The sequence below is a fragment of the Pseudorca crassidens genome, chromosome 18, assembly GCF_039906515.1.
Source record: "Pseudorca crassidens isolate mPseCra1 chromosome 18, mPseCra1.hap1, whole genome shotgun sequence".
NCBI lineage: Eukaryota > Metazoa > Chordata > Mammalia > Artiodactyla > Delphinidae > Pseudorca > Pseudorca crassidens.
Window position 1 is genome coordinate 59,086,022 of NC_090313.1, and position 27,839 is coordinate 59,113,860.

Here is a 27,839-nt window from a genome sequence, read left to right on the forward strand (position 1 = left end):
GATACTTTTCTCATAGAACCAGAAGTCTGGAGGTCGGAAGCTACAGGCATTGGCGTAGCTTCCCAACAATGCCAGTAAGGACCCTGACTGTCTTCCGGTCCTGCCCCTCTTAGCACGTGGTCTTTTGTTACCATGCTTGTCATTTTGTGATCGGCTGCCACAGCTCCGGGTACCATGTCTGTATTACAGGTGGGAGGATGGGGAAGGGCAGTGCCTGTGGCCGCTGCTCCTGGGCCTGGCCCTTTTATTAAAAAGTAAAAGCTTCCTCAGACACTCTCCCTTCCCCACAGGAGCGACACCTTTGTCTCTTTGGCCGGAACTTGTCACTTGGCCATGCTTAGCTGCAGAAGGACTGGGAAAGGAAGTATTACGTTTCCCAGCTTCTGTACTGGAGGCTGACAAAGCAGAGGAGGGTTAGGGAGAAGCTGTCCTACCAATAACATCAGAGAGCAGCCCATCAGGGAAGCGGCGAGTGGCCAGAATCCTTTGGGTTGCTTCCTTTTGTGGCACTTAAATCAGATTCTACCCAGTTTCAAGTCAAGACACCTCCTTAGGTGACTTCCACTTACAGGCTCCACAGGGAGGTAAAGGAAACGGGAAGACACTGAAAGTTGTCTCAGGCTACACCGTCAGGCAGAGTAAGACGGTCCCACGTGTAGTCTTTGCTCCATTCCTCCGATAGCAGCTCTGGTGACACAGACAACACAACAATGCCTGGTAGGCGACTCTTCAGAATGGGGCGCTGTGGATCCATGCTTTGGGCTCTGCCATGATGGCGACTCAGATATTTTGCCTCTGAACCTGCTCCTTCTGCCTTTTCCAGGGCTTTTCCTGTGTCTTCTATCGAAGTCCCAAGAGGGAATCAGCTGGACAGCACTCACTGTCCACGGGAGGCACCCCTATGGGGCGGGTGCTCGTTCAAGACCACCTCAGGCCTCTGGCTGGCTTGGCTCCCTTGGTCTAGTAGTGTGACCGGGGTGAAGGATCGCTTTCCACCTACCAGTCTTGGTCATCTCAGGGGTGACCAAGGGGACCGTGGGGGAGGGAGGCTCCCTGAGACTTTCCAGAGGAGGTAATGAAACTGTGGCTGGTCCTGGATTCCTAGTTCTAGGCTATTTGCTAAGCTGTGTCAGACTGGCCTTTTTTGGGGGGTGGAGGTGGGGATTGGGGCTGTTTTACTATTTACAAAGAGTTATCTGCCTTTCTAGCTTCATTTGCTCAAAGTTAAAGCCCTAAAAGTTTTCTGCATTGACTACCCAGAGTATCAGAAATCTAGAATAAATAAATAAAACAGCAACAACAACAAAAAACCCCTACATTGCTCTGGTGGTATGTATTCCTCTGTTTTTTTTTTTTTTTTTCCCTCTTTTTTTTCCATTAAAAAAAATTGAGGTGACGGACTTCCCTGGCGGTCCAGTGGTTAGGACCCCGCACTTCCACTGCAGGGGGCGCTGGTTCGATCCCTGGTTGGGGAACTAAGGTCCTGCATGACGTGCGTTGTGGCAAAAAAATAAATAAATAAAATAATTAAGTTGAGGTGAAATTCACATAAGATAGACCTAACCATTTAAAAAGTGTATTTAGCGGCATTTAGTGTATTTACAGTGTTGTGCAACCATCCCTCTATCCAGACCCAAAGATATGGTTTTTTGTTTGTTTGTTTTTTAACATGTTTATTGGAGTATAATTGCTTTACAATGTCGTGTTAGTTTCTGCTTTATAACAAAGTGAATCAGCTATATGTATACATATATCCCCATATCCCCCCCCTCTTGCGTCTCCCTCCCACCCTCCCTATCCCACCCCTCTAGGTGGTCACAAAGCACGGAGCTGATCTCCCTGTGCTATGCGGCTGCTTCCCACTAGCTATCTATTTTACATTTGGTAGTGTATATATGTCCATGCCACTCACTTCGCCCCAGCTTACCCTTCCCCCTCCCCGTGGCCTCAAGTCCATTCTCTACGTCTGCATCAAAGATACGTTTTTGAACAAGTGATCACGAATGCTGAGGATGATCTGGTCCTCTGTGTTGAAAAGACTGTTGGCACTGCCCGCAGACTCACCCCAGGAGCCATGCGCTTATGGATTCGGTATAGACTTTAATGAAGAAAAAGCTATCTTTCTGTTACCGGACATCTGTCCCAATTCTTTCTCAGAAACCTCTCAGTGAGAAGCTGTTTGTTTGCTGAGGATTTGTTGTTTAACCACTTTATGGTGGCTTAGATAGCAGTTAATTCACAGCAAAACCAGCAAATGATGACCAAACTGAGTCAGGTTCAAGGCCATGGGTGGACTTGGTGTGACATGAAAATAGAATCTCTCCTTTGATTCACCCACTGGGAGAGGAATTTTCCAGGTTAAGTCCTTAAGATGAGTTATCGGATGGCCAAGTCACTATTCAACCTTAACAGCGTTTGTCGCAGAGCCCTTTCCCCTTCTTTGGCATACTCGCAGAGTCAGCTCATGGGATCCTCACGGCAGTCCAATGAAGGAGGCAGGGCAGGTGTTGCCATCTCGCGAGAAGAGAACCCTGTGCTCTGAGAGCATTGTCCGCAATCAGACAGTGGCTGCCTCTCTTCTAGGCACTCACCTCCTCTAACTGTAGAGATAGGAAAGGAGGGCTGCAGAGGCCCCTCTAATTACAGAATAACTCGGAGAGAGTATAATTTGATTTGACTTTTATAACCAGTATTTTTCAAACTGTGGGTTTTCCATTTAGTGGGTTATGAATAGTATGAACAAAATGAAAGAAAATAGAATAATAAATATCAGAGTGCATTGTAGTCATAGTAAGTATTCTTTCCTGAAATGTTTGCCTCAGTTGTGTGTGTGTGTGTGTGTGTGTGTGTGTATGTATGTGTACTGGGTCATGATGTACGATGTGTTTCCTAATGTGGGTTACAGTTTAACAAGTTCAGATTTGAAAGCCGTGGACAGAAATGGCTGCAGTCCCTTTAGCACTGTTCAGATCTGAGCACTGCCAGCCTCAGGCCTCGCCTGCTGCCCAGACCCTCCAAATATTACCAGGATGGAAATGTCATGTGTGTGTTCCGAGTACTGTGCTCTTTATCAGGGGCAAAAATTTAGTGTGACCATCTGCCCCAAAGGCAAGTTCCAAGAACCAAGAGCATGACTGTCACTGGTTATACAACTTTTTGACTTTCCAGTGGTAAAAACAGTGTCAGTCCTGGCTTTGCTGTCCCCAGTTATTTTGTGAATGTCCTCGAACATTCTACGGCATTTCTTTCTTTTTTTTTTAATTTAAATTTTATTTATTTATTTTATTTTGTTTTATTTATTTTTGGCTGCGTTGGGTCTTTGTTGCTGCATGCGGGCTTTTCTCTAGCTGTGGCGAGCAGGGACTACTCTTCGTTGCGGTGCGCGGGCTTCTCATTGCGGTGGCTTCTCTTGTTGCAGAGCACGGGCTCTAAGCGCGTGGGCTTTAGTAGTTGTGGCTTGCAGGTTCTAGAGCGCAGGCTCAGTAGTTGTGGCTTGCGGGCTCTAGAGCACAGGCTCAGCAGTTTTGGCTCGCGGGCCCTAGATCGCAGGCTCAGTAGTGGTGGTGCACAGACCTAGTTGCTCTGTGGCATGTGGGATCTTCCCGGACCAGGGCTTGAACCAGTGTCCCCTGCATTGGCAGGTAGATCCTTAACCACTGCGCTACCAGGGAAGCCCTCTAGGGCATTTCTATAGACGCTGGCGAGCGCACAGACCTCCCTCCCGGCCCCAAGAAGCACGCTGCAGGGAGCTCTGGCTAAAATTACCCTGCAGAGGCTACCTGTTAACCTCCTTTTGTCCTGTGCCTCTCAGCATCAGGTGGCCCGGATTACTTACACTTCCCCAAATCCTTTTTTGCGGAAAAAGCCATTTATTCTATCTACTGGAGATTTCAGTTGGCCCCTTTATTTTGCTTCTGATAAACTGAAGTCTGATAGTTTCCTAGGCAGTGTCTACATGAGGGCACCCAGAAAGGGAGTAAAATATTTAACCAAATGATTGACTTAAAGAAATGCAGGACTTCCCTGGTGGCGCAGTGGTTAAGAATCTGCCTGCCAATGCAGGGGACACAGGTTCGAGCCCTGGTCCAGGAAGATCCCACATGCCGCGGAGCAACTAAGTCTGTGCACCACAACTACTGAGCCTGCACTCTAGAGCCCGTGAGCCACAACTACTGAAGCCCGCGCGCCTACAGCCTGTGCTCCGCAACAAGAGAAGCCACCGCAGTGAGAAGCCCGCCCATTGCAACGAAGAGTAGCCCCCGCTCCCTGCAACTAGAGGAAGCCCGTGCGCAGCAACGAAGACCCAATGTAAATAAAAATAAAATAAAATAAAAGAGAAATGCAGACAGGGACTTCCCTGGCAGTGCAGTGGTTAAGACTTCGCGCTTCCACTGCAGGGTGCGCGGGCTCCATCCCTGGTCCCGGTAGTGGGAACTAAGATCCCACATGCCGCTGGGCACCGCCAAAAAAAAAAAAAAAAAAATGCAGACAATTGTAATTAAAGCCCAGAATGATTTTTTTTGGGGGGGGGCATGTTGAATTGGCTAATTTTCATAGTATTTCAAAGACATGACTTGCCGTAAGAGCAAGTAAGTAGCCATTTTGGTTTCTGTTCCTATTACATTTTTGAAGCTGTATCACTCAATAAAAATTAATTGGAAGTGCTGAGTGTAAATCTCAGGACAAAACCACTAAGAAACGTGAAAGGCTTTAATTTTAGACTCTTACCCTGTTAGCAATACTGGTTTTACTTAAATGGAGTGGGCCTTTTTTTTTTTTGGCCAAACAGGGATTGAAGCCAGGCCCTCGGCAGTGAGAGCGCAGAGTCCTAAGCACTGGACCTCCAGGGAATTCCCAATGGAGTGGGCCTTTTGTATATAACATGAAAGAGTCATTTGGAATAATGACAATCATGATGGCGGCAATACTAACAATGGCAATAGTGATGTTGATTATATGCAAGGCACTGTGGTCACGATTTCATTTATTTCCTTTAATTCTTACAAAAACCCTCCGAAGAAAGTATGTTTATGATTTTACTTTGAAGAGAACTGAGAATTATAAAGAAGATAAATAACTTTTAAAGTTCTCCTGAGTTGGATGCAAATCCCCTCCTTTGTGGAGGCAGAGAAATTCGCCAGGCATGTGGACCCTTTGAGCCATTTTCATGGAGGTGTTTACACTTTTTTGTTCCCCCTCCTACCTGACTGTTCTGCCTGTCAACTCACCAGGTGCAAAACCAGAGGGGAGGGAATTCCCTGGCGGTCCAGTGGTTGGGACTCAGCGCTCCCTGGTCGGGGACCTAAGATCCAGGCAGTGGGGGGCCGGGGGTGGGGGAGAGAGAAAAAAGAAAAAAAATTGGAGGGGAAAAACTTCAACACATTCCTGAGTGTTTATGGAGAGACCGGGAGAAGTGAAGGTCAGTTCCCAGGAGAGGTCCCAGAAGACCCAGGCATGGACCCGCCAGAGATCCAGATGTGCAAGGGAAGAACAGAGGTCTTGTTGGGGAGAGAGATTAGTTGCAGACCCAGCTGACATGGCAGGGAGATGAGGGTGGTCAGGGAAGAGTTAGCGAGCATGGATTAGTGTCCTATTGCTGCTATGACAAATTACCACAAACTTGATGCTATAAAACAATAAACATTTATTATCTTTTGTTCTAGAGGTCAGAAGTCTGGACTGGAACTCATTAGACAAAACTCAAGGGCGTTTCAGGGCTGTATTCCTTCTGGTGGCTCCAGGGGAGAATCAGTTTCCTTGACTGATTGGGCAGCTTTTGGTGCTGCCCACATTCCTTGGTTTATGACTCTTTTCCATCTTCAAAGCCGACAATGGCAGGTAGAGTTCTTCTCACATCAAATCACTCCAACCTACTTCCACAGTCATATTGTATCTCTGACCTTTCCACCTCCCTCTTTCACTTATAAGGACCCATGAGATTACATCGGACCCACTCACTATCTCATTGTCTTGGATAATCCCAAATAACCTCCCTACCTGAAGGCCAGCTGATTAGCCACCTTAATTCTATCTGTAATCTTTTTTTTTTTTTTTTTTTTTTGGCGGTACGCAGGCCTCTCACTGTTGTGGCCTCTCCCGTTGCGGAGCACAGGCTCTGGACGCGCAGGCTCAGCGGCCATGGCACACGGGCCCAGCTGCTCCGAGGCGTGTGGGATCTTCCCGGACTGGGCCACGAACCCGTGGCCTAACATAGTCACAGATTCCAGGGATTAGGACATAGAGTTCTTTGGGGCTGTTACTGTGACTATCACAGTGGCCTCTTGGATGAAGCAACATTTGGCCTGAGACTAAAAACATGGGTAAATGTCAGGTTGTGAAAAGAGGGAGCAGGACGGTAGTATTCCGAGCAGAGGTGACAACCTGTGCAGATGAAGAAGAGCTTGGCACAGTGGAAGAACCCATGTCATGCTGGCCTCCAAGGCTGGCATAAGGATTTGGGGGCTAATGCTAAGTACAGTGGAAAGCTTTTAGGCAGCAGTAAGACTTGATCCAGGTCACTGTGCTCTGTGGAGATGGATGAGGGAGGCAAGAGTGGACATGAGAGGCTAGCTATTATCATATACCTTCCCTCCTGCAAGTACATTCCGCCAAAGTGGGAAGAGATTCACCAGATATTCACCAAAATCCATTTTTTTCCCCTAGATATACAATTAAAGCACACTTCCCAGCATCTTGGTATCTTAGTGGGGCTTTGGGACTAATTCTTGCACATGGATTGTGACCAGAGGCAGTAAAGAGCAGGTAGGCCTTCCCCATGCTCTTTTCTTTCTTTCTTTAAAAAATTAATTAATTTTTGGCTGCATTGGGTCTTCGTTGCTGTGCGTGGGCTTTCTCTAGTTGCGTTGAGCGGGGGCTTCTCATGGCGGTGGCTTCTCTTGTTGCAGAGCATGGGCTCTAGGCATGTGAGCTTCAGTAGTTGTGGCTCGCGGGCTAGAGCGCAGGCTCACTAGTTGTGGCACACGGGCTTAATTGCTCTACGGCATGTGGGATCTTCCTGGACGAGAGCTCGAACCTGTGTCCCCTGCATTGGCAGGCGGATTCTTAACCACTGCGCCACCAGGGAAGTCCTCAGCTGTTTCTTCTGGCATTTACCTCCTTGATTTCTAATAAGCTGATTTAGCTGCCATTTCCTGATTTTTCTCCTTTGATATCTATAGACTTCCTTCTTCTGAAGACAAAGATTTACGCCCATCCACACTCACTCTCACACCTACCCACACAGACACACAGAGGTCTTCACTATCCTCTAATTACAATTTAATCACCAGTTTTGGTTAAACCAATATATAGGTGTTTTTTTTTTTTAATGAACATTTTTCTTTAGCAGTGCCTCACGGCTTGCAGGATCTTAGTTCCCAGACTAGGGATCGAACCCCTGCCCCCTGCAGTGGAAGCACGGAGTCCTAGCCACTGGGCCACCAGGGAATTCCCAATATGTAGTGTTTTAATTACTCTGACTTTGTAAATGTTATTGATAGCTGAGCCATGTAGTATACCATGATTATGTTTCTTCTTTTTATGACCTCTGGTTTTCCCTGGAAAAACCAGGGAAAAAAAAAATGGTCATCATTTAAAAGGTTTTTGGGGACTTCCCTGGTAGCACAGTGGTTAAGAATCTGCCCGCCAATTCAGGGGACACGGGTTCAAGCCCTGGTCCGGGAAGATCCCACATACTACGGAGCAACTAAGCCTGAGTGCCACAACTACTGAAGCCTCCGTGCTTAGAGCCTGTGCTCCGCAACAAGAGAAGCCACCACAATGAGAAGCACCACAATGAAGAGTAGCTCCCGCTCGCCGCAACTAGAGAGAGGCCGAGCACGGCAAAAAATGATAATAATTGGGCTTACTTTTCTGGGTGCCTATTTCAAATTCATCCCCAAACCGTCTCTTTGTAGTTAAAGCCCCCTATCACTACTTTCACAAACATCAGGTGATTTATCAGTTTTTCTCTGCAATATATTTCCAGGATCTCTTTGTATCCCTGCTCTGATCTAGGCTGGTTGCTGTTGTCCTGAGATTGATTTTCACTGTCATCTTAGGAAGTCCTTTCCCCACCCTCCTGTGTTGGAGCTCCTATTTCCCATGTAAACCTTTAAAAAAAGTTTATTCCTTAGTTTTGAGGAAATATATCCTTTATTAGCTTTTCTGAGGACACATACAGGAGAGGCTAATTCTTTGAGACCTTGCACGTCTGTAGCTTTTAAAATTTTTGGGTTAGATATGGCGTTACAGTTTGGCAATAATTTTCCCTCACATTTAAGGCATTGCTCCGTTGTTTTCTAGCTTCCAGTATTGCTGTTGAGAAGTTTGAAATTGTTAGTATTCTCAGTCCTTTAAATGTGACTTGCTTCTCTCTCTCTCTCCACCTAAATCAGGCTCTAAAACAAACAAATTGGGTTTGCTGAGGGAAAATGACCAGGGATGAAGATAGAGAAATGAAATTCCAAGTGAAAGGCTTAGACTTGAGGTCCCTGCTACGTATCAGACACAGCTCCTCTGTAAAAAGGGAACACATAACTGGAGTGTATCTCACAACACTTCAAGATAATCTTATTGATGCCCTGATTTTTTTCATTATCTAGTTACTCAGCTGACCTGAGCTAGTAAATCTGCTGTTAGTTGGGTACATTATTATATGATTATATAACCCCGAGAAGGTTTAGAATTAAATATAGCAATGGTGAGCTAAATCAAGCCCATAGTACTAATATTTTTAGTACTAACCTTGGAAGTGTAACACAACCCTTACGTGTCTGTTATTTATGTGCAGTGTCTGTAATAAAAATAGAAACTATACTCTAGAGAATCTGACAGAATACCTTGTGATTTCAATTTGAAGTGTGTAATTGATTTTATATTTATGATTTTAAAGTGAAGGTGCAAGAGAATTTGGTTAAGTGTGTAAACTGCATTGCTTGTATTAAGAGAATCATGGTACAAATCTGTCCTGTCAGGTGCCAGGGGTCTTTGTGAGGGTCTCATGATAGTCGGTTCTGCTACCATCAGCTGTCACAAGGCTGTGCTCTTCCCCCTTTACCAAATGAGCCCCAACAGGCTGATGACACAATAGCCAAAGCACAGCTGAGACCAGAATGGAATATTTAAATGCAAATACGCTGAAGGATACAGCAGTGGTCAGCAAGCTCCTTCTGTAGAGGACCAGATTGTAAATATTTCGCTCTTTAGTCCAGGAGGCAAAATTGAGGCTATTCTGTAGGTACTTACATAGCCATTCAAAATGTAACTATTGGGAATTCCCTGGCGGTCCAGTGGTTAGCACTCTGTGCTTCCATGGCTGGGGTCACGGGTTCGATCCCTGTTCCGGGAACTGAGATCCCACGTGCCATGTGCGGTCTGGCAAAAAAAAAAAAAAAAAAGTAACCATTAAAAAGATGTAACAACCATTTCTATGGCTATACAAAAACAGGCAACTGTCCATATTTGGCCCATAGACCATAGTTTGCCAGCTCCTGGGCATAAAAATTAAAAGGCTACTAAAAGGCTACTAAAAAGGAAAACAATGCAGAGAGTAGCGTAAAGGTAGATAAATGAGATCTCCAAGTACAGCTCACCAGAATTCACGTGAGATTCTCTGCACTATTCTTCCATTTTCTCTACTGAAGCACAACTAGGGAAGCTTTGATCAAACAAAACACACAACTGATATCAATGAGAGGAAGACGGGGTGCACCATTTTGAAAAGCGTTTCATGTCTCTGCAGATCCCAGATTATGTAGACTCTTCAAATGTGTGTATATTAATTGACTGCCTACCACATCAGGTGCTGTACTGGGTACTAGGCATACAGTAGTGAGCGAGACTGCGTCCCCACCCCGAGGAGCTTACTGTCTGGCGGGGAGACTGACAAAGAAAACGTTAATTCTACTGCAGTGCCGTAACTGTTCTGATCGCAGGATGGGTGTGCATGGGGGCACCTACTGTGCCTAGATTTTAGGAATCAGGAGAGACTTCCTGGAGGAGATGATGTCCAAACGGAAGCCTGAAGGATGAGAAGAAATTAGCAAGAGAAAGAACTTAGCAGGTGCACCTTAGCGTGTGCAAGGTTCCAGAGGTGAAAGGGAGCAATGGCATGTTCAGGGAGCTGCAACTATTTTATACAAATGAACACTCACAGACCTATGCAAAAGATGTGCTCTCAAAAGAGCACCTGTAACCAAGAAAAACATATACCAAAAGCAACATTCCTACAAAACAGGATTTTTCAAACCACAGCCCTATTGCTGTTTTGATAGTTCTTTGTTGTGGAGGCCTTTCCTGGGCATCGTAGGATGTTTAGCAGCAGGTCTGGTCCCTACTCAAAAGATGCTAGTAGCTATCAGTCAGTTGTGACAACCAAAAATGTCTCCAGGGACTTCCCTGGTGGCGGAGTGGTTAAGAATCTGCCTGCCAGTGCAGGGGACACGGGTTCAATCCCTGGTCCGGGAAGATCCCACGTGCCACGGAGCAACTAAGCCCGTGCGCCACACTACTGAGCCTGCGCTCCACACCCTGCGAGTCACAACTACTGAAGCCTGTGCACCACAACTACTGAGCCTGCGCTCTAGAGCCTGCAAGCCACAACTACTGAAGCCCACATGCCCTAGAGCCTGTGCTCCGCAACAAGAGAAGCCACCGCAGTGAGAAGCCCTCTTGCCACAACTAAAGAAAGCCCGTGGGCAGCAATGAAGACCCAACGCAACCAAAAAAAAAAAAAAAAAAAATGTCTCCAGACATTGCCAAATGTCCTCTGGGGGGCAAATCTCCTGGTTGGTATCCACTGCTGTAAGAGGTGAGGATAAAGAATTTCACTGGCTCATTCCCCGAGCATACCAGCTGGGAACACCGCCTTTCCAGCTGTTCTTGTTAGGAGTAGCTATCGCTCATTACTGCTCCACTTTGCCAAGAGCAGGGGAAGGTGACCAGATGTCTCAGATACAATGTTCTCCCCACCACCGATCACTGAAGGCTACCCTAAAAGTGGTCTGATTCAGGCCTTTCATTCTGCATGGCATCAAGCATCCAGAAAAACTCAAGAGACTCCTTCCTGACAAATGTAGGGCCATATTACAATCTATCAATATCATTCCTGTAGTTTAAGTTAGTTGCATACACACTTATTAAATTCTAGCTGATTCCAAATCATTTGTTCTTCATCACAGTACAAATGTAACTACCAAGATGATGATAACCAAGATGTGGGTGAGGAATGGTTCTTGCTGCCTCCTCATGAGGCCTGGCATAGCCCAACTTATAGACTGTGGCTTGTTTGAGGACCTTACTGTTCTAAACAGTGGCATACACAATGTGCTAATAAAGGGCCGAAATGGAAATACGGTGAAGAGTCCAGCTCCTTGAGATGGCCAGACTTTAGAACGCAGGGTTGAGAGGCAGATGAACAGGGGAGGATGGGGAACTGATTCCTGTGACTGGAAGCTCTAAAAACCACAGAGGGAGGGGCTTCTCTGCCAGGCTAAGGGCTTATCCTTGATTCTGAAGACACTGGGAAGACAAGGAAGAATTTTAAGCTCATGAGTGACATAGCCAGATGAATTTAGAAGATATTTCCACGGCACCTACATTTTACAGAGTGTGTTTTTGCACACATCACCTCATTTAACATTCTGTAAGGGAGGTATTGTTTGCGTTTTGCAACTGAGGACTTAGAGAAATTAATTAATCAAGGTCGGAGAGCTAATACAGTTTGGCCAAGATTGAGTAGAATTCAGGTCTTCATTTCCATATTGCCATCTGGGTGTCTTGACTGTAGTCAGATAAAACGCACATATGAAGGGCTGTTACAGTGCAAAGGTGAGAGCAAAGAATAGGTGAGAAATTAGCTGTGTTTAGCAGGGACTGGCACTGAGTAGTTAGTAGATTTGTTTCTTGACTTACATTTCTTTTTTGTTATTCTTGTTGTTTCAAAACTGGTTATAATGATATAACCATGTTACTATTCCCTAGAGCAGTGATTTCCAACCCGTGGATCAGGACCCTTGTGGGAACCCAAGGTTATTCAGAGGGTCCTCAAGTTCGGTGTGAATTTTCTTGATAGATGCTGAAAGTACCACCATCCATCTTATAGGGACTCCAAGATTTTTTTGTCTAAAAGACAATTCACTGTACACATTTTATTTATAGTTTTGTACACTGTCTTAATATGAATGGGACCGCTTTTCTACTTGAGCCATTTTTTTGTTTTGTTTTTTTTGTTTGCGGTACACGGGCCTCTCACTGTTGTGGCCTCTCCCGTTGCGGAGCACAGGCTCCGGACGCGCAGGCTCAGCGGCCATGGCTCACTGGCCCAGCCGCTCCGCGGCATGTGGGATCTTCCCGGACCGGGGCACGAACCCACATCCCCTGCATCTGCAGGCGGACTCCCAACCACCGCGCAACCATGGAAGCCCTTGAGCCATTTTTTAACCAAAGCAAAATAACCTAAGTATAATAAAGTGTTAAAATACAGCATAAAGATACAAAAACAGACATACTAATTCTAATTAGGAATGTAATTATGATGTTACATTTTTTATAATCCACAATTATGTTTAGGAAATCACACAAACATAGATCACTGATTTGAATGAAATGCATAAATTTGTAGCAAAGCTTTGTAGTTACAAAAAAAAAATTACCAAAGAATGCACAAAATTAATGTTTATTCCACCTTTGTGTCGTATTCCTGGATCCTTCACCAATGTTACATGAGGAAAAAAAAGCAAAACAAATGAAAAACTGAAATCAGAATCACTAATGTTATCAAGTAGGGAAACAAATAAATTAAAATCTAGCAGCCATCAGCAAGAGTACAGCACAGACAATGCTGTAAAAAGAAACAAAGAAAATTGTTAGAAAACTGTATGCATCATACTCTTTCAAACCAGCAAAATATGCTTCTGCATACAATGGAACATAAACAGAATCGTTCTCTTGTAAGGTGTAGAAATGCAAATTCTTTAATATTGTAGATGGGTCAAATGTGTTTGTAAATCGTTAATTCTTTTAAGCTATTACAGAGTGGGCCAGGAACACATTTATGGATTCTGGGGACGATGTGTACTGTAATTCTTTGATTGGGATAGCGGACACTCAGCCAAAATTAAAAAAAAAAAAAAAAAAATGAACACAGAAGTACAAGACAAAGGCGAATGAGACGTCTCTTATATCTTAGCAACATTTAGATGGAAATCAAATTTAAATGCAGTCCACTCTGCTTTTGAAGAAGCTTTGGTTCAGCTCCCAAATCTCGATTGCTTGACGCAGTCTCCTATGAGAATACTCAGGAGGTGTCTTCTTAAACAACAAACCTATTTTTAGTGGTGGAGCGCTCTTAGTAGCTGTGTCTGCGTGGGACTGGTAAACAATCACTATCTTTGGAGGAAGTCCTAATCTTTCCTTGTATACCCTCCCTATATGTGTAACTGCTTCCCTGTTTTCACATTCAGTAGTCCATATTGCTATTTTATCACCTTTAGCTCTAACATTAACCACAGCTCCACATACGTCATCACTGTAGTCATCAAAAGACTCTCCAATAAGGCACAGCAGTGTCTCTAGCCAAAAGCGATGGAGGTCACTTCGTCTCTGCTGTTTGTTCAATGTAATTAGCCATCGTCCTCCTCGTTTGTTTTTCTCATCTTCCCACATAGTCTCAATACCATCCTTAAAAAGTGAGTAGTCACAGCCAGGCATTAAATTACTAGACAACTGGATATGGTTGTACGGAGCCCAAAAGCCTTCAACAGTTATCAAACTTAGAGATCAGCCGAAGGTCTGCTTGCCAAGTTTTGCTTTTATCTTCTTTTTTTTTTTTTTTTTTTTTTTTTTTGTGGTACACGGGCGTCTCACCGCCGCGGCCCCTCCCGCTGCGGAGCACAGGCTCCGGACGCGCAGGCTCAGCGACCACGGCTCACGGGCCCAGCCGCTCCGCGGCATGTGGGATCTTCCCGGACCGGGGCACGAACCCGCGTCCCCTGCATCGGCAGGCGGACTCTCAACCACTGCGCCACCAGGGAAGCCCTGCTTTTATCATTTTTAAAAAAACCAGAGTGCCCATCTGTTCTGTAAAGGATGTTTAATATAGTGTTCTGTGTTAGCAACCTCCTGATTAGATTCTGTTTTCTCTTCTTCTGTAGGTGGGGGATTAGGAGTAGGGGTGGTTTCCGGTTCCACAGCCGCCATCTTAGATCGAGCTGATCGCACAACCCAGGGACTCCAAGATTTTTAAAAATTTAGTTTGTATTACAGACGGATCTTCATTCTTGAAAGGGATCTTCGTACTAAATATAAATTACTGGATATTATCTGTGTATTACTAAGGATGATACGCCTACTAGCAGAGGCTGGTGGGGCACGGGAAAATAGTGGAGTTTAGGTGTCTAAAGAATCTATAGGAAAGGGTGTGTCACACAGTCATGAGTCTGGAAAGGACTTGGTGAGGTGAGAGCTGGGGTAGAAAAAGTCATGTTCTTATTTCCCTGCCCTAGAAAGGAAAGCATTCCAATGACTTTCTCCACAGCCTGGGGATTACATTTGGTTTTTTGTTTGTTTGTTCGTTTTGTTTTTTTCAGGAACTGGTATTTATTATCAAAGTCATATTCGATGTCAACAAGATGCCACAACTACAAAAAACAGTGTGCACATTGCAATCTCAATGCACACGTACGTTTGTTTTTATGGCAGGATTCATGTGAAACCTCAAACAGGTCTAAACTGTACTGACATCAAAACAGTGAGTTGACGAAACTCCAGGGTCTCACTTAGAGCTCAAGTTGGAGAGTGGAAATTGGGGTTGTTTAAGCCCAGCCTGGAGCCTGAGCTACAGAAACTGGAAAAGGGAATGAGAGAGAGGGGGCTTTGGTCTCTGGCTCTAGCATAGACCAGTTACCTCCTGAAACCTCAATTTCCTCATTTATAAAATGGAAATAACACATTTTTTGGCTTGAATGAACCATTGAATATAAAGATTCCTGGAGGAGCACTTTGCATCAATAAATGCAGGTTTTGTACACATGCATTTGCTTTTTTTTTTTTTTTTTGCGGTACGCGGGCCTCTCACTGTTGTGGCCTCCCCCGTTGCGGAGCACAGGCTCAGCAGCCATGGCTCACGGGCCCAGCCGCTCTGCGGCATGTGGGATCTTCCCGGATCGGGGCACGAACCCGTGTCCCCTGCATCGGCAGGCGGACTCTCAACCACTGCGCCACCAGGGAAGCCCGCATTTGCTTTTTGACCCAACAATCCCACTTCTGGGAATTTATCCTGAAGCTATACCTCCTCCAATGAACACAATATATGCAAAAGTTTCTTCATTATCTCACTATTTGTCATAGCAAAAGATTGCAAACCAACTATATGCCACATTTATTCGTTTTCTATTGCTGCATAATATAAAACCACACGTTTAGCTTCAAGTGACACCCATTTAGTAGTCGATCAGAAGTGTGGCGTGGTGTGGCTGGGCTCTCCACTCAGGGTATCACGAGGCTGAAATGAAGGTGCCGGCTTGGTTTAGTTCTCATCTAGAGAACTCAGCAGGATGAACCTGCTTCCGAGTCATCCTTATTGCTGGCAGAGTGTAGTTTCTCGTGGTGGCAGGACTGAGGATGCTCGTGGGGTGTCAGCTCGGGACGCTCTCAGCTCCTAGAGGCACCCTCATTCCTTGCCGTGTGAAGCCTCATTGTCAAGCCGGTGTGTCAAATCCTTCTTGTGATTTGAAGCTCTGACTTTCCTTCTGTGACCAGCTAGAGAAAATTCTCTGCTTTTAAAGGGCTCGTATGACTAGGTCAGGCCCACTAAATAATCTCCCTATCATAGGGGCAACTGACTTGGGACTTTATTTTTATTTTTTAAAATTTATTTATTTGGTTGCACCGGGTCTTAGTTGTGGCATGCATGCGGGATCTAGTTCCCTGAGTAGGGATCGAACCCGGGTCCCTTGCATTGGGAGCATGGAGTCTTAACCACTGTGCCGCCGGGGAAGTCGCTGGGACTTTAATATACATGCAAAATCCTTTCACAGACTTACCTAGATTAGTGTTTGATTGAATAACTAGGAGAAGGTATGTGCACATCAGGGGCCAAGAATCTTAGGGGCCATCTTAGAATTCTGCCTATCACACTACAAGAAGCTAACTGTTAAATAACCTGGGTCCATCCACATGAGGGAGAACTATGCTGTAGTAATGAAGGATGAGAAAGGCCTCTGGGAACTGTCTTTTTTTTTTTTTTTTTAATTGGAGCACAGTTTATTTACAACGTCATGTTAGTTTCAGGTGTACAGCACAGTGATTCAGTTATACATATACATACTTTTTCAGGTTCTTTTCCCTTATAGGTTATTACAAAATAATGAATGTAGTACTGGGCACTGATTTTGTTTCCGAGTCAAACTTGGGTCACCTGCTTGCAGTAAAGCCAATCTACTGACACAGGGTTGTGGTGAAGGAAATTGCAACATTTATTGCAGGTGCCAAGCAAGGAGTCCAGGGCAGCTAGTGCTCAAAACACCCGAGCGCCCCAGTGGGTTTCAGGAAAACATTTTTGTTTATTTATTTATTATTTATTTATTTATTGGCCGAACCACACTGCTTGTGAGATCTTAGTTCCCCAACCAGGGACTGAACCTGGGCCCTGGGCAGTGAGAGCACGGAGTCCTAACCGCTGGACTGCCAGGGAATTCCCGGGAAAGCATTTTTAAAGGCAAGGTGGGCGGGGGTGGTGTCACAGGGTTTGTGATCAGTTCGTGCACAATTCTTTTTTTTTTTTTTAACTTATTTATTTTATTTATTTTTGGCTGCATTGGGTCTTCATTGCTGTGCGCAGGCTTTCTCTAATTGTGGAGAGCGGGGGCTACTCTTCGAAGCCTTCGTGGTGCACGGGCTTCTCATTCTGGTGGCTTCTCTTGTTGCGGAGCACAGGTTCTAGAGCGCAGGCTCAGTAGTTGTGGCGCACGGACTTAGTTGCTCCGCGGCATGTGGGATCTTCCCGGACCAGGGCTCAAACCCGTGTCCCCTGCACTGGCAGGCAGATTCTTAACCACTGTGCCACCAGGGAAGCCCTCGTGCACAATTCTGATTGGTTGATGGTGAGGGCGGTGTCACAGGGGTCAAAAGGATCCATCCTTAGGCGCCAGTAGGTCTGGGGGCTGTGTGCTCATGGTCTTCATGTAGTTAAAGTCTTCTATTTGGTAGGGGTTTTAGCATCTGTAAAACAACTCAGGAAATGTGCATCAGATAACTGTTATCTAGGTGCTTCAGGGAGGAGCTAAAGCAGAAGATGGGGGAGGGGTCTGTCCTGGGAAGGCCCCATAGGGTCCTGCTCAGTTATACTCCAGAGTGATTTCCAGGATACATTATCGATTGTTAAACAGCGAAAATAGCAAGGAAGAATAAAATGTGCTACCTTTCATGGAAGAAAAAAGGGGAAGTAAAATAAAATATATAAATCGTGGCAGGCAGGCTCTGAGATGGCCCCCCGATCATTGCCTATTGTGTAATCCTTTCCCCTTGAGTGTGGGCTGGACTTACTGACTCTAGAAAAGCAAGTAAAATACAGCAGAAGTAGTGGGATGTCACTGTTAAATAATGTTACAAAAAGACCGCGCCTTCCATGCTGGAATCTCTCTCTCTTTTTTCCTTTTTCTCTGTAGTGCGAAGCAAGCTGCCATGTTGTGAGTAGTTTTACTGAGAAACCACGATGCAAGAAACTGATATTTTCGGTGGTTGTGGGTTGAATTGTGTCTCCCGGAAAGACATACTGAAGTCCTGATCCACCTGGTATCTGTGAAGTGACCTTATTTGGAAACAGGGTCTTTGCTACTGCAATCAAGTTAAGCCAAGGTCATACTGGATTAGCGTGGACCCAAGTACAAGGACTGGTGTCCTTAGCAGCAGGAAATTTGGACACAAACACACAGAGACACACACACAATGTGATGTAAAGGCAGAGGCAGAGACAAAAGTTATGCAGTTACAAGCCAAGAACACCAAGGATAGCTGGTAACTGCTAGAAGCCTGGAGAGAGGCAAGAAAGGATTCTTCCCTGCTGACATCTTTTTTTTTTTTTTTGCGGTACGCGGGCCTCTCACTGTTGTGGCTTACTCCCGTTGCGGAGCACAGGCTCTGGACGCACAGGCTCAGCGGCCATGGCTCGCGGGCCCAGCCGCTCCGCGGCATGTGGGATCTTCCCGGAGTGGGGCACGAACCCGTGTCCCCTGCATCAGCAGGCAGACTCTCAACCACTGCGCCACCAGGGAAGCCCCCTGCTGACATCTTGATTTTGAACTTCTAGCCTTCAGAACTGTGAGAGAATAAACCCCCCCATTTTTTTTTAACATCTTTATTGACGTATAATTGCTTTACAGCATTGTGTTAGTTTTTGCTGTATAACAAAGAACCCCCCATTTTTTTTAAACCATCCTGTTTGTGGTAATTTATTGAGGCAGCCCCAAGAAACGAATTCACTGGCTGACAGCCAGCAGCGACCTGAGATCTGCCAACAGTCACCTGAGGTAGCTTGAAAGAGGATCTTCTGAGGCCAACTAACAGCCAGGTTGAGTGAGTTTGGAGGCAGATCGTCCCCCAGTCCAGACTGGAGAGGATTGTAGCCCCAGGTGCCATGTTCATTGCATTTTTGCGAGAGACCTGGAGCCAGAGGTAGCTACCTAAGCCCTTCTTGAATTTCGTTATTTTCTTTTTCTTAAAAAATTTATTTATTTATTTATTTTTGGCTGTGTTGGGTCTTCGTTGATGAACGGGGCCTTTCTCTAGTTGCGGTGAGCAGGGGCTACTCTTCGTTGCGTTGCGCAGGCTTCTCGCTGTGGTGGCTTCTCCTATTGCAGAGCACAGGCTCTAGGCGCATGGGCTTCAGTAGTTGTGGCACGTGGGCTCAGTAGTTGTGGCTCCCGGGCTCTAGAGTGCAGGCTCAGTAGCTGTGGCGCACGGGCTTAGTTGCTCTGCGGCATGTGGGATCTTCCCGGACCAGGGCTCGAACCCGTGTCCCCTGCATTGACAGGTGGATTCTTAACCACTGCACCACCAAGGAAGTCTCTTCTTGGATTTCTGATGCGCAGAAACTGTGAGGTAATAAATGTTTGTTGTTTTAAGCTGCAAAGCATAATTATACAGCAATAGATACCAAACAAATAAATAAATATTCTTAATTTTGGGGGGGAATAAACTAGAAACTAATGACAATGGTTAGTGATAGGAAGTGAGTGGGAACAGAGTGCAGGAAACAGGAAGGGAGAGCTTCCTCTGAATAAAATATTTGTAAGATTTGATTTTGAACCAGGTGAATGCTTTATACATTCAAAAAATAAAACTAGGGGCTTCCCTGGTGGGGCAGTGGTTGAGTCCACCTGCCGATGCAGGGGACACGGGTTCGTGCCCCGGTCTGGGAAGATCCCACATGCCACGGAGCGGCTGGGCCCGTGAGCCATGGCCGCTGAGCCTGCATGTCCGGAGCCTGTGCTCCACAATGGGAGAGGCCACAACAGTGAGAGGCCCGCGTACCAAAAACAAAAACAAAAACAAACTAGATAAGAAAGATGAAAAAAGCAAACTAAAATTATGCAAATAAAAATAACAAACCTAACAATATATCACATATATTGCACATCGTTGAGAAGGGCCGTACTTATAAAGATAAAGAGAACTGCAAAGAAATCCTGAACTTAGAAGTTTTGCTGCTGGTATTAGTACTGAAGTCTCAGCTCTTTTGTGTATATTGTAGGATAGAATAAATGAGTAAATATATTGATGCTGATGGGAACCAGCATTTTCCTGCATTTTTACCCCTGCCATGTTTACTGTTTTTGACATCATATTTCATATCTTTTTGTTAGTAACCAGGGTTACTTTGTGGTAGAAAAAAGATATAAATATGGAAAGAGGAAGACTAGAATGAACCTCGCGGTGTTGAATTTTTAATTGGGGTTATCAGTATGAACTCATGATTTTAAAATATATTTGGGTAAAGACTATACTGTTTACTGTTTTTTTTTTCTTGCGGTACGCGGGCCTCTCACTGTTGTGGCCTCTCCCGTTGTGGAGCACAGGCTCCGGACGCCAAGGCTCAGCGGCCATGGCTCACGGGCCCAGCCGCTCCGCTGCATGTGGGATCTTCCCGGACCGGAGCACGAACCCGCATCCCCTGCATTGGCAGGCGGACTCTCAACCACTGCGCCACCAGGGAAGCCCTGTTTACTGTTTTATATCTATATGAATACATATACACTTGGTCCACTGAAAGGGCCTGGAAGAAATGACATCCCAGTAGCAAACACTCAGATTTAGTTTTCCAAGTACCATTTCCTACTAAAAGGAACTAAGGTTTCTCTGCATAAGGCAGAGAAAATGCAAGGAGAGCTTGGGAGGTCCTGGGTCAGAAAGCAAGGTAATGTTCAAAGACTGATAGGATATATGTAAGGAAAAAAGAGCCGGGTAGGGGGCTTCCACGGCTCACAAAAGGGCAATTTGAGCACCGCAAATAATAATGGTATTTGATTACAGTAATTTAATTAAATTGAATTTTAAAAGAATGCCAGAGTTCACACTGTTATTCAGAAGAAGGTGGGGGAGGGGAATTGTGAAGGGGAGGAGAAACAAAAAAGAAAAGGAGAAAGTGGGGGGCGGGAGTCCTCTTCTTTAGAAAGGAATGCCAGCTAATAAACGGAGAAGGAATGATAGCATTAGAAAATCTCCATTTTATAACTTTTGCGCTAAGTGTTTGCTACCCCTATTGGGTGAAAATACTCATCTGGTTTCAGCCTAGCATTGCAGATATCTGTTGCAGAGGGAGAGACGATCTTTTTGGAGAGAACTACCAGACCACCCTTGATCAAGTGATCAAGCTTGACATCACGGATAATAGGCCAAAAGGATACTGTGCCTGCTGATGGAAGTACATAGCATCACCTCCGACTTTTCTTACTAAAAAGTTTGACTTGAATCTAACCATGAAGAAACAGTTCAATAAACCCATACTGATATAGTCTACAATTGGCCTGGACTTTTCAAATATGTCAAAGTAATGAAAGTGTAACGGAGCAGGACCCCATGGGGCCTTCCAGGGACAGGCCTTCCCCCATCTCCTCTGTCCTGGCTCCTCTCTGAAGAACCTAGATAATAGTATTTGATGCACACTTCCTGAGTTGTTTGCAGAAGTGAACACCCCCTCCCGCCCCCCCCAACAAATGGAAGATGTTAATTACTTGACAACCCCTGTGAGCAACTAGCCCCAGGCCTCCTGGAGCCTGAGGACAGATACTGTTGACCCCTGTGACACCACCCTGCTACCTCACCGTCAGCCAGTCAGAGAGCTGTGCACAAACTAATCACATTCCCAGCGACGCCCCCTCCCTCACCTGGCTTTTAAAAGTGCTTTGCTGAAACCCTTTTGGGGAGTTCGTTGCTTTTAGGGCGTGAGCCGCCTGTCTCCTTGCAATAAGCTTTTCTCTGCTCCAAACTCTGATGTTTCAGTTTGTTTGGCCTCGCTGTGCCTCCGCCCACGAACTTGCGTTAACAAACGATTCTTTTTAAAGTGAGAGTACTAGTACTAGGGTAGTAGACTAAAGGAGTTTGTACAGAGAGGCATGAAATCAAATGCAACGAATCCTGGGTAGATCTCGAACTGGAAAAAAAAATGTGTGTGTGTGAGACCTTTAGGGACAACAAAGGAAATTTAAATATGGACAGTATATTGGATTTGACTGAAATGGTATTTAATTTCTTGCATGTTCTAATGCCGAGGTATTTTGGGGGTGAAGCAGTGTTGTTTGCAACTTTCCAATGGTTCGGGGTAATAAAAAAACTATACAGTGAGAGAGAACGCAAATACTGTGAAATGTTAGCATTTAATTTAGTGCAGGGTATACTGTTTAAGTCTTCAGTCGGTTTATAAATTTTCACACTAAAAAGCTGACTTTTTAAAAAAAGGAGTGCAAGTTTACTTCCTTCTGACTGCAGAGGTTCACGTGAGCAAAAAGAATCAGCACCCTGAGAAGGCTCTTCCGTGGCTCTTAAGTTTCTCTTTCACCGCAGAGTTGACCTCGAGGCCGTCGGAGGCGTCACCGAGTCCGGACAGCTCCTAACCCCGCCAGCGGCGAGCCGGAGTCCCGCAGCCCACTCCCTCTGCGGCCCCTCTCCGCCGGCTGCCGGGCGCGCGACCTGGGCGTGGCCTGTGCCGGGAGCGGCCAATGGGAGCCAAGGCTGCGGGCGGGGCCGCGCAGGGCGGGGCGGGGCTGCGCGCGGGCTCTTAGGCCGACCCCGCCGCTCCCCAACCTTTCCTCCAGTTCCCGTGCGGCCGCTGGAAACGGCTGCTGCTGCGCCTGGGGAGTAGGAGGTGCAGGGCAGCCGCCACCCGGTAAGTGTCTGACTTCCCGGCTGGGGCCGCGCTGGCCGCTCCGCGCCTGCTCCGGGTCGCCCCTGCTCCGGCCCGCCCTCCATTGCCCCCCGGTGTCCAGAACCACTGGCGCGGAACTCCCGGCCCCAACGCGGCGGCGCTGCCCCCCTGGTCGGCCGCGGTCCCGGAGAGCCCCGGCGCCGGTGGCCCTACCCAGGGGTCACCTCTGCTCTCCGGTTCGTTTGCGGGGCCTGGCTCGGTGGGGCGCGAGGTTCCGGCGTGGGCCCTGCTCCTCGGGCTGCAGCTGCCTGCGGCCGGGCCGGTTCTGCAGGAGAGCCGGCTCCCGGCCCTCATCACTCGGTGGCGTAGGGGGTGATTTCTCTTCCAGCGTCACCGAGATCAGGCGTGAGGCCCGTCTGGCATCTCGGCGTGTGTGCCCTTGCCGCCGAGGTGCGTTTCTCCTGCCTCTGCATCCCTCACACCTGCGGTTCATTCAAGAGCGTGCAGCCCGGGCATCCGTGAGCTGCCTACTATGGGAAAAGGCTTTCTGTACTTTGAATTGTTCCTGGAACACACCAGGCTGGCTCACGTTAGCAAGGACCGGTTGAATTCATTTGCTCGGAAAGTTAATGCAGCTCTGGATTTTAGCGTAATTCTAGGTGTGAGTAATTTCGTGTAAAACAGTTGAAATGGCATTGTTCCTGCGCAGGAATAGCAAAACGTGTCGAACTGCCCTGCAAGAGTCGAGATTCGGCCTCCTCCTCTGGCGAGGAAAGTTGAAAGGCATGAATTCTGTTCTTGACTTTGCTGCTGCCAAGCTCTGTGACCATGGACTTAGTTAATTCACGTGAAATAAGATAAATTTCTAAGATTCCCTTCAAATCCCACGTGTTATTAGTCTGATGAGCTTATTTTTCGCCCCGTACCTTTAAAAAGAATGAGAAATAGGAAAAAGCCATGAAAGGCAGCCCTGCGAGGAACAAAGATTTATGAGCGCGCAGAAGTTTAGAGACTGGATTGGGGTTTAAGATTAGGGACTGAAAAGGGAGCACAGTAAAAGTGAAAGAACTTAGCCAGAATTGATTATATAAGAGAAACTTGGAAAGCTTTCGGAAGTTCCAGCAGCAATTACTGTTTTTAATTCCCTCTCTTTGTAGCTGTATAGATGAGGTAAGGAGAAAATAAATGCTGTTATAGAAAATGTAGTAGAGAGGAATGTAACTTTAGCATATATCTTAGGTGTAGGGAGAATCCTTTGTAGTTCTTAATTTGTATAGACACTTCGGCTCAGAAAACACTTTTTTTGGTTGTTAAATAGATAAAAATTTTTGTACATCCCGCTCGGGAAAACCCTACCTGTATTTTGAATATGTCAATTAACTACCCTCCCACCCACCGCTTTTTATTGTATTCTTATTATTTGTGCCAGTATTTTTAACAGCCTTTGGTAAATAGCGTTTGGCTTTGTAGTACATAGAGGAAGGATCAGCTTTGCCTCAGGGAGAGCTCAGTTTGAGTACTTCCTAGCTGTGTGACTAGGCACAGTCACTTTCCCTCTCTCAGGCTGTCTTTCCTCAATTGTGAAATGAGATAATGATACCTATTTCATAGGCTTGTGAAGGTTAAATAAAATCCTTCATGTGGAAGACATATAGCAGTACCTGACATGTCAGGTATTAATAATGACAGTATTGTGTTCATAGTGCAGCACAGAGAGGTGGTCTCTGGGTTTTAGTTTGGCTAGAAGGTAGGGCCCCAAGAGGAGAACAAAGTAGCAAGCGATCAATAGCCACTTCCGTGCCGGAAGCTGGAACTTTTGCAGGTTGTAAGCCCTTCCTTCCCTGAGTCTCAGGCTGAGCTGCTGCTCAGACACTAGTGATCGCTAAGGGACACATCAATCTCCCTGACCTGTGTTGGCCTGTTAGTCTTGACACTTGAGTAGCGTTGGGATTTTTCCCAAAAATTGAGCTGGCAAGTTAAGGAATGTGTGTGAGGAGAACCCCTCAAAGAGCTCAAAAACGAAGAAGTGGTTTAGTTTACTGAACAGAGAATTCAGCCCAAGATAACTGAAGCCCTTCACTGCTTGCCCTGGCCAGTACAGCTTACTTATTCTTTATTTGACTCTGCAAACAGTAACCTGGGAAGGCACGGTAGTCTTAACTGCTCAGGAAGCTAGTCCTAGCTTTGGGAAAGGAAAAGAGAAGAGCCCCAAAGTTAATTTACCCTCGTCTTGGTTAACTTTTTAAACATTGTAGTGAATAGACTGTACTTTCTTACAGTTTAACCAGGGATACTGGAGGGGGGACCCTTGTTTGTGGAAGATAAGTTATTGTGGGGTAATATCTGAATAGGAACTAATAGATGTGTGCTTCATCCCATGTGATTCAAAACCCTGGGAGGCAATTCCACAACAAGGTCGAGCTCTACTTGAGTAGTTTCATATGAGTATAACCCAGAACCTCTGGGTTTTAATATTATAACTAACTAAAAATTTAATATCAAAACCAACAGAAGAAAAAGTAGCCAGATCTCATTAAACTTAAACTGGCAAAAGTATTGGCAGGAAATCAGAAAGTTAATGGATGAGATGGCATGAAGTCACATGACAATATAGTTTGTTTTTTTTTAAAATAAATTTATTTTTTGCTGCGTTGGGTCTTTGTTGCGGTACGTGGGCTTCTCATTGCGGTGGCTTGTCTTGTTGCGGAGCGCAGGCTCTAGGCTCACGGGCTCAGTAGTTGTGGCTTGCGGGCTCTAGAGCACAGGCTCAGTAGTTGTGGTGTATGGGCTTAGTCGCTCCGCGGCAGGTGGGATCTTCCCGGACCAGGGCTCGAACCTGTGTCCCCTGCACTGGCAGGCGGATTCTTAACCACTGCCCCACCAGGGAAGCCCCCCGACGACATAGTTTCTAAAAAATGTTTTGTTTCTAATTAGAGATCAGAAGTTGTAATCCCATTCCGAATAACATTTTTGCTGACATTTTAGAGGACATCTTGTGTGTGTGTGTCTATTTTGTACATATACGTTTATATATACACTGTAGGAAAAAAAATCTCTACTAAATAAGGTGAATGCCAAGAAGAACCGGCTATAATGTCAACACTACCTAATCAACTACCTAATTTTAAGTGATACGTATTCCAAGGCCATCATTTATTTGACTCTGATGCTTAGGATTTCCCTCATTCAGTGGCCGGGGCATCTGTGTGTCTACTTTTAAGAAGCTCCTCAGCCAGGTTAGGAACTACTAATAAGGAGTCTTGTGTTCCACAGAGATGCTTGATGCATGTATAGTATCACAGCCAAGAAAATAAGAATCATAGAGGCTAGGGGGAGGGGGAATGGAGAGGAACTGCTTAATGGTTTCCTTTTGGGGTGCTGGAGTATTTTGGGGCTAGCTAGAGATGGCGGTTGTACAAAATTAGAATGTACTAAGTGCCACTGAATTATTTGCTAAAATGGTTTATTTTATTTTTGTTTGTTTGTTTTTGCCTGTACCGTGCGGCTCGTGGGATCTTAGTTCCTCGACCAGGGGACCAGGGATTGAACCCTGGCCCGGTGAGTGAAAGTGCCCAGTCCTAACCACTGGACCGCCAGGGACTTCCCTGGTTTATTTTGCAGTACATGAATTTCACCTCAGTAAAAAAACTTTGGGAAAAAATACGAATACTATCTTTGTATACTGTGTATTGGAAAAATTAATTATAACTGTTTAGATTGACTACCTTCTGACTATATATTTTTCTCTTAAGACTTTTCTCTTAAAGCACATTTTCATTGTTTCTAAGGTACATCTTATCAGTAGTACCTTTTCCAAGGTGCTTGGTAATATTTTCTCCTTAATTAAAATGCCATCACTCCTTTTTGATCATGTCCAGCCTCAGGTGGTAGCAGAAAGAACACTAAACTTGGGATCAAAGCATTTGGGGGTTGGAGGTCCACTTCTGCCCCATCAGCCATGTGGCCTTGGACAAGTTGCCTTCCTGAAACTGGGTTTCCTTGTCTCTTTTTCTGTCCTATCCCAAACTTGAGGGGGGATCCACTGAAATCATTTATGTTGAACACTTGTAACGGCAAGTTACAGTGCTTCCAGACACTAACGTTATGTAGTTATTTTGCTTTTTTTTTTTTGCGGTACGAGGGCCTCTCACTGTTGTGGCCTCTCCCATTGCGGAGCACAGGCTCCGGACGCGCAGGCTCAGCGGCCGTGCCTAGCCACTCCGCGGCATGTGGGATCTTCCCGGACCGGGGCACGAACCCGTGTCCCCTGCATCGGCAGGCGGACTCTCAACCACTGCGCCACCAGGGAAGCCCTGTTTTGCTTTTTAACTTGGACTCGGCAAAACCCAAGAATGGGTTGAGGACAGTAATGAATTATTGGATTTATTATTAATGTGTTTTATAGTCTGTAACTTATAGTGTTAATCGTTCCCTTAGTTATGAATTTAGTAAGGCTAAGAATTAAGCACAGATATTAAACTTTTTCAAGGCTAACAGTGAGATGAGTTTTGGGGAGCAGGACTTGTTCTTTGGTACTGAAATACATAAAACATGATGATTTTTTAAGTTCCATGCTCAGGGAGCTTTCTACCTTAGTCATCTGTAACCACTCTGAATTTGGTTAATGTCTGTAGATGAGGAACAGGTATCTGTATGTCTGTTAGGGTCCTTTTTGAGTTCCTTTGTTTTCTCTTGGTGTAAGGAAGCCCCTTGGCCATCTTGTGAAGTGACGTTCTTGGCAGTGGTGACTTGTGGTAGGTCTCCTGGGAAATACAGACTTGGGAACACTCCCAAACGTGCGGAAGTAAAAACATTGGGCATATTGCTTGCCAATGACTATAGTAAATTAGGATTTTATTTTAAACTGACAAGAATTAGAGTTGATCGTATGTACAGAGAAGTGTGCTAATTTCCATGTGTCTCCTGTTAATTGGCGCAAGGCCAGATTTGCCGACGGAAATTGCATAAAACTGCAGAACGCGGAATGAATGTGGGGGGCCTGGCTGTGGCAGGTGCGTGCATATATGTCACAGTGAGTGAGGACCTATACAAGGAAAGGAGGATGGAAGGCAACATTTGTGTCTTTTTTTTTTAATAGATCTTTATTGGAGTATAATTGCTTCACAATATTGTGATAGTTTCTGTTGGACAACAAAGCCCTTCAGCCATATGCATACATGTGTCCCCATATCCCCTCCCTCTTGAGCCTCCCTCCCACCCTCTCTATCCCACCCCTCCAGGTCCTCGCAAAGCACTGAGCCGATCTTCCTGTGCTGTGCTGCTACTTCCCACCAGCCAACTATTTTACATTCCGTAGTGTATATATGTCGATGCTACTCTCACTTCGCCCCAGCTTCGCCCTCCCACCCCGTGTCCTCAAGTCCATTCTCTATGTCTACATCTTTATTCCTGCCCTGCAACTAGGTCATCAGTACCATTTTTTTTTTTTAGATTCCATATTATATGTCAGCATATGGTA

At 45.7% G+C, this 27,839-nt stretch overlaps 1 protein-coding gene and 1 pseudogene across 6 annotated transcripts in view; one reads left to right on the plus strand and one right to left on the minus strand.

The window, feature by feature from the left end:
- Positions 1 to 27,839, plus strand: part of SLC25A30 (solute carrier family 25 member 30) — a 98,361-nt gene that overhangs the window by 39,923 nt on the left and 30,599 nt on the right. For 4 of the 6 annotated variants that reach the window (XM_067713421.1, XM_067713420.1, XM_067713416.1 and 1 more), the window contains exon 1: positions 22,228 to 22,381. The exons of 1 other annotated variant lie outside the window; for it this stretch is intronic. The gene's annotated coding sequence lies outside the window, so the exon portion shown is untranslated. Of the gene's footprint in view, positions 1 to 22,227; positions 22,382 to 22,787; positions 22,811 to 27,839 lie in introns of those variants that run through there. One more of the 6 variants, XM_067713418.1, reaches the window with a different exon arrangement.
- Positions 12,977 to 14,218, minus strand: LOC137211345 (eukaryotic translation initiation factor 4E-like; annotated as a pseudogene).